The 8,970-nt window shown below is 42.7% G+C and overlaps 1 protein-coding gene across 1 annotated transcript in view; it reads right to left on the minus strand.

Annotated features, from left to right (window-relative positions):
• The window catches only part of CACNB4 (calcium voltage-gated channel auxiliary subunit beta 4), a 234,706-nt gene that overhangs the window by 225,078 nt on the left and 658 nt on the right, over positions 1–8,970 (minus strand). The gene's annotated exons all lie outside the window — the stretch shown is intronic.

Genomic DNA, 8,970 nt, shown 5'->3' on the forward strand with positions numbered 1-8,970 from the left:
ATTTAGCCTTTTCATTAATTCAGGCTTCTACAGCGGGGCCTTGACTTACGAGTTTAAGGAGCTCGTTAACTCAAATTACTCTATCAACTCAATGCAAAAAAAATGGCAGAGAAACAGCTGGCATCTCAAAAAACTCATTAGTCGGGACACTCATAAGTCAAGTCCCCACTGTAGTTCTAATCCTACTCCCTCTTTCAGGCCCCTTTCACATGGTTAACTCCCTGTAAAATCCCGATGTTTCACTCTGTAGTCTATAACTTAGCTTCTCTCCAGGGCAAGAGTGCTGAGTTCAACCTCAATGTTTTCCTGGCTCATGAAGTACCAGGACATGTAACTGTGTGAAGGCAGGACAATACTGGCTGCTTATGGGGCCGCCGTGGAGATAACAAGGCTCCTCTAGACACTAATCAATTTGACGATTTCTAACCTTGAGAGGTATTCTACAGAGTGAGTGTGATTGCAGATGGTTAAGGAAGTGCTCTGCACAACCCACAAAGGGAATATTAGTCAACATCTGGGCTCAAAGGAAGTCAAAAGCACCCAGCGGCTCTGTCTGCCCTTGGACCCACCCTGCTCAGAGTCAGAGAACTGTTTCTGAGGCCAGAAACCCATTCTGAGCAAACACAGTCCTTGGGAAGGAGGCTCAGCAAAGGGGGAGCAAGCAGAGAATGGCACTGCTTGAGGTCCTAGGAAGCATCTGTTCTACAATGTTGCTTAGAAAACATGCAGAGGCCACACACTGAGCGCTACAGAGCCCAACAGGGCCTCATGCCCACTCCACCGTGTCTGCAGATGTTCCTGGAGTCCTCAATGGACCTGGGGAACTTGCATTGCCCACTTGCTCTGATTAGGGCTTATGCTTTCTTCCGAGTCTGAGCTGCAGAAATGAGACGAAGAACGGGCCAGACTCAGAGGAAGATGATGAGCTTGGACAATGCCAAGACCTCAGCCAGAGAAAATGGGTCAGACCTAGAGTTGCTGGGCCTGGCTCCCCCATTGTGTTAGGAGACTCGCCAGGATTGGAAAGGGCCGTTTCTACAACGAACTGCTCCACGTGGTTTGACTGAAGTACTAGTACATTCTCTCAATTACACCTCTGCTTCTCCCCTTGATAAGAGCAGTCTGTGCTCCTTGCTAACACTGCCCGCGTGGCATCTGGAGTAATTAAGGGGGGAGGGCCACGGCAAAGCCAACGTCATTTTCTTATGTTTCCACACAGCATCCTAGAAAGATGTGAATCAGAATTTATCTGAGTTTCAATAAAATATGACCATCCTAAACTGAAGGCTAAACAGTCCTTTCTTCTACAAAAATGATATGTAGGGAACTCGGTGTGCCCAAAAACAGAGACTTGAAGAAAAGAAAAATGTCTGGTTCACTGATTAGCTGCCCAATAATTAGATTAGTCACTCGGGAGCATGGTCAATTCAGTTCCATTTACTCAAGCCCAAGAGCCAAAATTGTCACGAGAAGTAAGATGCATTTGGGAAGATGCATTCCAGAGAAAATTCACAAAGGAAACAGGTATAAGCTTTTCCTTAAGGTTCCTTGTAACTGGATCATACCATTGAGCAAGGAAGTTCTACTTACAGAGCAAATAAAAACTTCCCGTTTTGCTGGTGAAAAAATGCTCCATGGTTGTTCATCCATGCAACTAAAATATAATAATGGCTGTGCCGGTCCTGGCTGCTTCCCTCAGATTTACTCCTCCTCTTCCCCTCTGTGCTTTCTTTTCTATCTGAAGGGTCTGCAGACTGTTTCCCAGGCTCCTGTGTTAGCTGGCTTCCAGCAGGTCTCAGCCAATGGGAGGCACCCCAGGGAGCTGGGGGAAGGAGGGTGTGAGTTGGGAGTGGAAAAAAGGAAGAAGCCAGAGTATTTCCCCCCATTCTCTCCACCACAAGTGACTTCTTTGGCAGACGCTGCATCTCCTCTGTGTCTCTCTCTGTATTTGTTTTTTTAATTGGGATATAATTGACAAATAAAATTAGTTTCAGGTGCACAACATAATGATTTGGTATTCGCACATATTGTAAAATGATCACCACAAATCTAGTTAACATCCATCACCATTCACAGTTATAATTTTTTTCATGTGATGAAAAGTTTTAAGATCGATTCTCTTAGCAACTTCCAAATATTCAAGATATTACTTATTAACTATCGTCACCACGCTGTATATTACATCCCCAGGTCTTATTTATTTTACTAGAGGCCCAGTGCATGACATTCGTGCACTGGGGAGTGGGGTAGGCTCATCCAGGCCTGTGCCCTCTCGCAGTCCGGGACCCCTCGGGGAATGTCCACCTGCTGGACATCCTTCGAGGGGTCCTTAGTGCTGCTACGGAGGTGGAGGAGGCTCCTGCCACCACCACTGTGCTTGCCAGCTGTGAGCCTGGCTTCTGGCTGCACTCCTCTGTGGGAGTGCAGACCACCAGAGGGCAACTCCTGCATTGAGCATCTGTCCCCTGGTGGTCAGTGTGAGTCATTGCAACCAGTCATTCTGCCATTTGGTCAATTTGCATATTAAGGTTTTATTATATAGGATAATTAGCTGAAGTTTGTACCTTTTGACCTACTTTTCCCATTTCACCCACCCCCACCTTTGGTAACCACCAATCAGATCTCTGTATCTATGAGGTTGGGGTTTGTGGGAAGGGTTGTTTGGGTTTTTATTTTTAGATTCCACATAAAGATGAGATCATACAGTATTTGTCTTTCTCTGTCTAACTTATTTCACTTAGCATAATGCTCTCAAGGTCCATCTATACTGTTGCTTTTTATGGCTTAATAATATAGCATAATATATACACCACAACTTCTTTTTTAAAATATATTTATTGATTTCAGAAAGGGAGAGGGAGAGAGAGAGATACAAACATGCATAATGAGAGAAAATCATTGATCGGCTAACTCCTGCTCTGCCCCTACTGGGATCGAGCCCATAACCTGGACATGTGCCCTGACCGGGAATGGAACTGTGACCTCCTTGTTCATAGGTTGACATTCAACCACTGAGCCATGCCAGCTGGGCTATAGCACAATTTCTTTATCCATTCATCCATCCATGGACACTTTGGTTGTTTCCTTATCTTGGCTACTGTAAATAATGCTGCAATGAACAGGAGGGTATCTTTTCAGTTAATGTTTTTGTTTTTGTAGGATAAATACCAAGTAGTGGAATTTCTGGATCATGTGGTAATTCTACTTTTAATTTCTTGAGGCACCTCCATACTGTTTTCCATAATGGCTACACTAATTTCCATTCCCACCAACAGTGCACAAGGGTTCCCACATCTTTTCTCCACATCTTCACCACACTTGTTATTTCTTGTCTTTTTTATAAAAGCCACTCTGACAGTGTGAGGTGATACCCTCTTCTCTCTTGCTCCTACAGAACAGTACCCCGGTGGTTCCAGCACCTTCCAGGTGTTTCTGGCCCCTGGGCTCCAGTAACAATTTCCTCTCATTGTTCTTCTAGCCCAGAGGTGATAGTGGCTTCCTGTTATTGCTAACTTCCAGGTTTAGCTTCTAATCTCTCCCACCGCCTGTTTAACCATATCTCCACATTCAAGTCCCTCAGTTGTAAAAACTCACATAGCTTTATTTCTTGGTTAGACTCTGGGTATACAGTGACTAATAAATAAAAGTAAATAAAACCAAACACACAACAACAACAAAAAACCCCTCTGTGTAACCTTAAACAATGAAAACAAAAATTTCATCTCATGATAAAATGGGGGTGGGAGGGGGAGAATACAGTCTTCAGATTATCCCATTATTGCTTTGTTCTTCGCAATAGCCACATAAACTAAGAATATCTCTAGGACCTAAGAGGAATAAGCTCCATATAGCCTTTCATGTGTCCACATCTATGTGTGCTTCTATGTCTGTTTTGATCCTTTGGGGACAAAGAGGTTGTGGTGGAAAAACTGTAGAATCTGAGACTGTGCCTTGCTATCAACTAGTGTGACTTTAGTAAGGCCTTTATGTCCCTCGGTCTCCATTTTATTTACCTGAAAATGGGGAATTGAAGCACTTTCCCTCTGCAATCTCCTCCTGTTCTAAAATTCTGTGAATCTAAGTTTATAAATAAATTTTGTGCATATATATGCCTCTAGGCATATGATTATTCTTAGAGCTATGCACAAAGTATATATACCGTCTGTTGATGAATTTGCATTTCATTGGAGAAAATTTGCATTTCATCAGAAAAAGGTTTCTATAATCAGTGCTCAAATTATAACCCAAAGAATCTTTTTGCCGACGTGTTTTATTATAGTATCAACTTAGTATCTCAATATGTTTTAGACCTCTGAATACAGTGTGGGTTCACTGAATTATTGTAATGAGCATTTGATTAGCATACCTAAAAAAAATAAAAGTTCTTTGCTCTAAGATAGATGGCTCCAAAGATGTCTACAACAATATCTTCTGTTCTAAATGCTCTTTCGTAAGGCGATCTTGCTGCACCAGCAAAATATAGAGTCTGCTTACCCTCCCTGCGAAACGAGGCTGGCCGTTTGGTCTGTTTTGACTCAAGAGGATGGAATGGAAGTACTGTCAGAGAGCCTTTGATACTAGGTCTCACCAAATCTGCAGCTTCAGCCTTTCCTGCTGGGGATGCTCCTTCTAGGAACCCAGCCACCATGGAAGCTCAAGCAACCACACAGAGAGGCTGGGTAGAGGAAAACTGAGACTCCTGCCAAAAGCGCTAGGTTAGTTCTCAGCCAGCAGCTAGCACCCACTGCACAACCAGGTGAGCTATTTTAGACCCTTCAGTCATGCCAGTGCCCAGATACCATCACAGAAAGCAGAACTGTGATGTCTGGTCAGCCCACAGAAAAAAATTTTTTTTTAAGTGTGGTTGCTTTAAACCACTACATTTTATCAAGGTCTGTTAGGAAGCAATTTCTCCCCATTAAACAAAAAGTTAAATGTGGAAGCAGAACTCCATGCCTAAAACGTGTCAAGCTAGTCCTATATCCACCCGTTTCTTCATTCATTCAAATGAACACGTCTTTATTGAACATCTACTAAGCTAAATGCTGAGGATGCAAAGGAGACCAAATGCAGACATGTCCCTGCCCTGGTGGAACTCATTATCTGGATGGGGAGAAAGACATGAACAGAAAAATCTAATTACATGTTGAATTATAATAGTGGTGAGAAGTGGCATAATGTACTCTGGGATGAGGTGCATGGTTAAGGAACTGACCTCATCAAAGGGGTTAGAAAAAAAAGTGATGACTAAAGTTAGATCTCGAGGAAGGTTAAAAATTAAGTAGGCAGCGGGGAGAGCAAGTTCATTCCATAGAGAGGGCTCTCCGCATGTGCAAAGGGCCTGTGGTAGGAGAGAGGGTGATATGTTAAAGATCTGAGTTCAGAACTAAGAGATGTGGACTCAAGATGAGGCTTGGGGGCCAGGCCTTCTAAGACTCTGCAATCCTCATAAGGGCAGATTTTACAAGGAGAGTTCAACCTACCAATCCCACCCTGGTCAGATTTTCTCTTCAAACCCCAATGGGGAGAAAGTTGGGAGGCACCCAAGGGAGAGTAACCTGCACCATACTAATTGTATGTGCAGGGACACCCATGGGTATTTCAATGCTCAGTGCCCATGCTCTCATTCCTTGCTATATTGCTGCACACTATGCTCTACCTAAATATTTCCTTTCTATACACCCATGTCTCCATACTACTCTATAAGATCCTCCGGGTACGGGGGCTATGTCCCATTCATCTTTTTCATTCTTCTTTCACAGTATCTAGCAAACTGCTGAGCACATAAGCAAATGTTTAATGAGTGTTTCCTAAAAATGTAAAACATGAATAAATAATCCATTCAGCCTGTCAGAAGTAATCTCCTGGGAGAAAATTCTACAGCCTCACTTGGAAAGCCATTCCAATGATAGCAATACTCTTAGGAAAGTTTTGCTGTAAAACCTCATTCCTTTCTTTTCTTTAAATCCCCACCTAAGGATATGCTTAGAAAGAGGAAAGGGGTGGGGAAAGAGAGAGAGAAGGAGGGAGAGGGAGAGGGAGAGGGAGAGAGAGAGATCGACTTGAGAGAGAAACATTGATCGGTTGTCTTCCATACACGCCTCAACAGGTGATCCAACCACAACCCAGGTATGCGCCCTGACCAGGAATAGAACTCTAGAACCTTTTGATGCATAGGATGACATGCAACCAAATGAGCCACTCAAGCTGGACTAAAACCTCATTCCTTTTTAATTGTAGCCAGTTCTTAAGTTTCATCTTCAATGAAGACCAAAAGCAGTCCATCACATTTCCAAAGAATGCCTTCGTGTTCAGTTTGAAGATCATTCCTGGATCACCCCGAGCACTCTCTCCTTTCTCTGGCAAAATACTTAATGTTCTCACCTTTCCTCAAAGAAACTACTTCGTTGCTCCCTGGATCCATTCCAGAACACCCATCCCTCCTAAACTGTAGAAGCCAGCAATCTAGTAAACCGGGAAACAAAGGTCAAGGGTGGTGAGGGGTTTTGTGCACAGTCCTCAGAGTGGCGGCATGCTCTCTTTCTCACGCTGCTTCCTTTCAGGCCAGCTCACATGTGTGCATATGTAGGTGTGTGCACATGGATTTGTGCACATATACACACAAAACACTAACATTTTTTACCAGCTTTAAGAATAAACATTGTTTTATTAAGTGAGTCTGCCAACTGTTCTCTGTCCAGTCTTACCCATCTGATTTGACACACCAATTTTTTTTTTTAGCGAAAGCTTCCTTTCCATATATTTGTAAATAATATGACAGAGAAATGAGCAGCACTGCTTTATTGATATTGCAATTATCTTCTTCATGTGCAAAAGCATTATACAGACTAGGAAATATCACCAGCCCTCCAATGTATCAAGAATTCAAAAATAATAAATCATTGGTCGTTCAACCAATAATGAGACTTTAGTAACACAAAGAGCTGTTGTGCTTAAAAAATTATTTTAGCATTGGGGTGAAAAGTGTTCAATTTTACTTCAAATAACACACTGTTACATTTCATTTGCAATCATTTTTCATACCTTCTCAAAGAAATAAAAATTCTCTCGGTTATTTTTATTGCAGCCATTATAGATATCTGTATTATGCCACTTAAATGAGATCAGGTGTAGGGTACTTTCTGAACTGTACATGCTTGCAAAAATTATGTATTTTTGCAAAAATAAATAGGAAGGTTGTGTATATGATATAATCACAACTACAGTAATTCCTACATTTAAATTAGACCATTTTATTAAACTAACAAATCCCAGTTTCAGAAAGATTTATGAAATATATTTGTTCTAAAAATCTGCACTGGTTTAAATTACTCCCAGAATTATTTACCATGCAACACTTTTCATATTTTTACGTCAACACATACCAGCACACTTAACAAGAACTTATACATGTGTCATCTCACTTAATCATGTATTGGAGCAAATTGAAGACAAGACATTAGAAAGACTATTGACTATATTGTTTGTGCTTGGAAGAATAAAGCATTAGTGACGTGATGGTGTAGATGAAATCAAACGCTTCAGTCAAACAGTTCATGGAATATGCTGATAGTATGACTAAGAATTTTGCAACAATAAAACTACCACAAATAAGTACCTATCAAGTAAACAACAAGATCTCAGTAACATAACTAAAATTTGTTTAAAGATGAAGAATGTCTTATCAAATATGTAAATAATCTAAGCACAGCAAAGGGAACAGACTGTATTTTTAGAATGTATTCAGAATCCAAATATATTTATTTTAATAATGCTCACCTTAGTACTCATTGAATTAAAGAGAAGTAATAGTATCTGTCTCTGCAGAAGATGAATATCTACATAATAAATATCTAATTATGCTTTATGGTCCCGTTAGGAGAGATCTGAGTCCAATTTTGAGTCTAATGCCCCATCCAACATGGATAACCTGTTCAAACTGGTGCGATAATCCCTCAAGAAACACAGCAAAGCTGCCGCCATAGGTTAAAAGCACATTACACAAAGCTCCGAGTGGCCTGGAGGGAAAAGAACTCGCCAAGGTCACTCCCGCAGTCCACAGTGGAGGCTGGAATAAAAAGCAAGCGTCTTGGTGCAATGACCAAAGTCCTCGCAGGTCACCCCTAACACACACACACCTTGACAAATCTGTTCCAAAAAGAGATCAAGGTGACTTCTTCTTCTTTTTTTTTTAATGCTCTCCCTAGCACCCAGCAGATAGGCAGAGGTGGTTTCATTTACTGCACATGTCAGTACAAAAATTAAGGGCCAATATCCTGCCTGGGTAAAGATAAAAGGCACCTACACCTAAGCATTCAGAGTAACCTGCAATCTTTAGCACACACAACGCGCATGAGAGGCACGCAGAAAAAACAATCACTACGAAACAAACACACAAAACAACAACAACAAAAGACAAGAAACAAACACTAAGTGTACCACCACCCATACCCCAGGCCCTGAGTGCCGGCCTTCGCTTATCTGGATTTGAACAGACCCAGCTATCTCCCTCGTCTAGAGAACCAAGGAAGCAGTCCGAAAGTGAGCCCTAACTTTCTGCTCTAATTGTCTGTCTTGCGACTAGAAGAGCTTGGAGATCTCTCCCAAGACCTAGACAAAGAAGAGGATTCAAAAAAGAAGAGACCCGCAACTCTCAGCCCAATCAAACCCGGTGCCCGGCGGCCCCACGGGCTTTCCTTACTCAATGTCCAGTTATACAACTTCGAGACTTCCCCACGCACTGAAGATGCCACGGGGAACATGCCCGTCTCCAGTGCAATGTCCCTGCGCTAAGCCAGGTCCCCGCCGACTTGCGTCCAGACGCACAAACTAACTTCCCAGGGCGGTGCAGAGACGCCGGACCCGCAGACTTCGCGAGCAGGGGCAGGGCGAGCAGGGGCTGGGAGACCAGGGGCAGGGAGACCAGGGGCAGGGAGACCAGGGGCAGGGCGGGCAGGACGCAGCAGGAGC

The sequence above is a fragment of the Myotis davidii genome, unplaced genomic scaffold (assembly GCF_000327345.1).
Source record: "Myotis davidii unplaced genomic scaffold, ASM32734v1 scaffold753, whole genome shotgun sequence".
NCBI classification, from domain to species: domain Eukaryota; kingdom Metazoa; phylum Chordata; class Mammalia; order Chiroptera; family Vespertilionidae; genus Myotis; species Myotis davidii.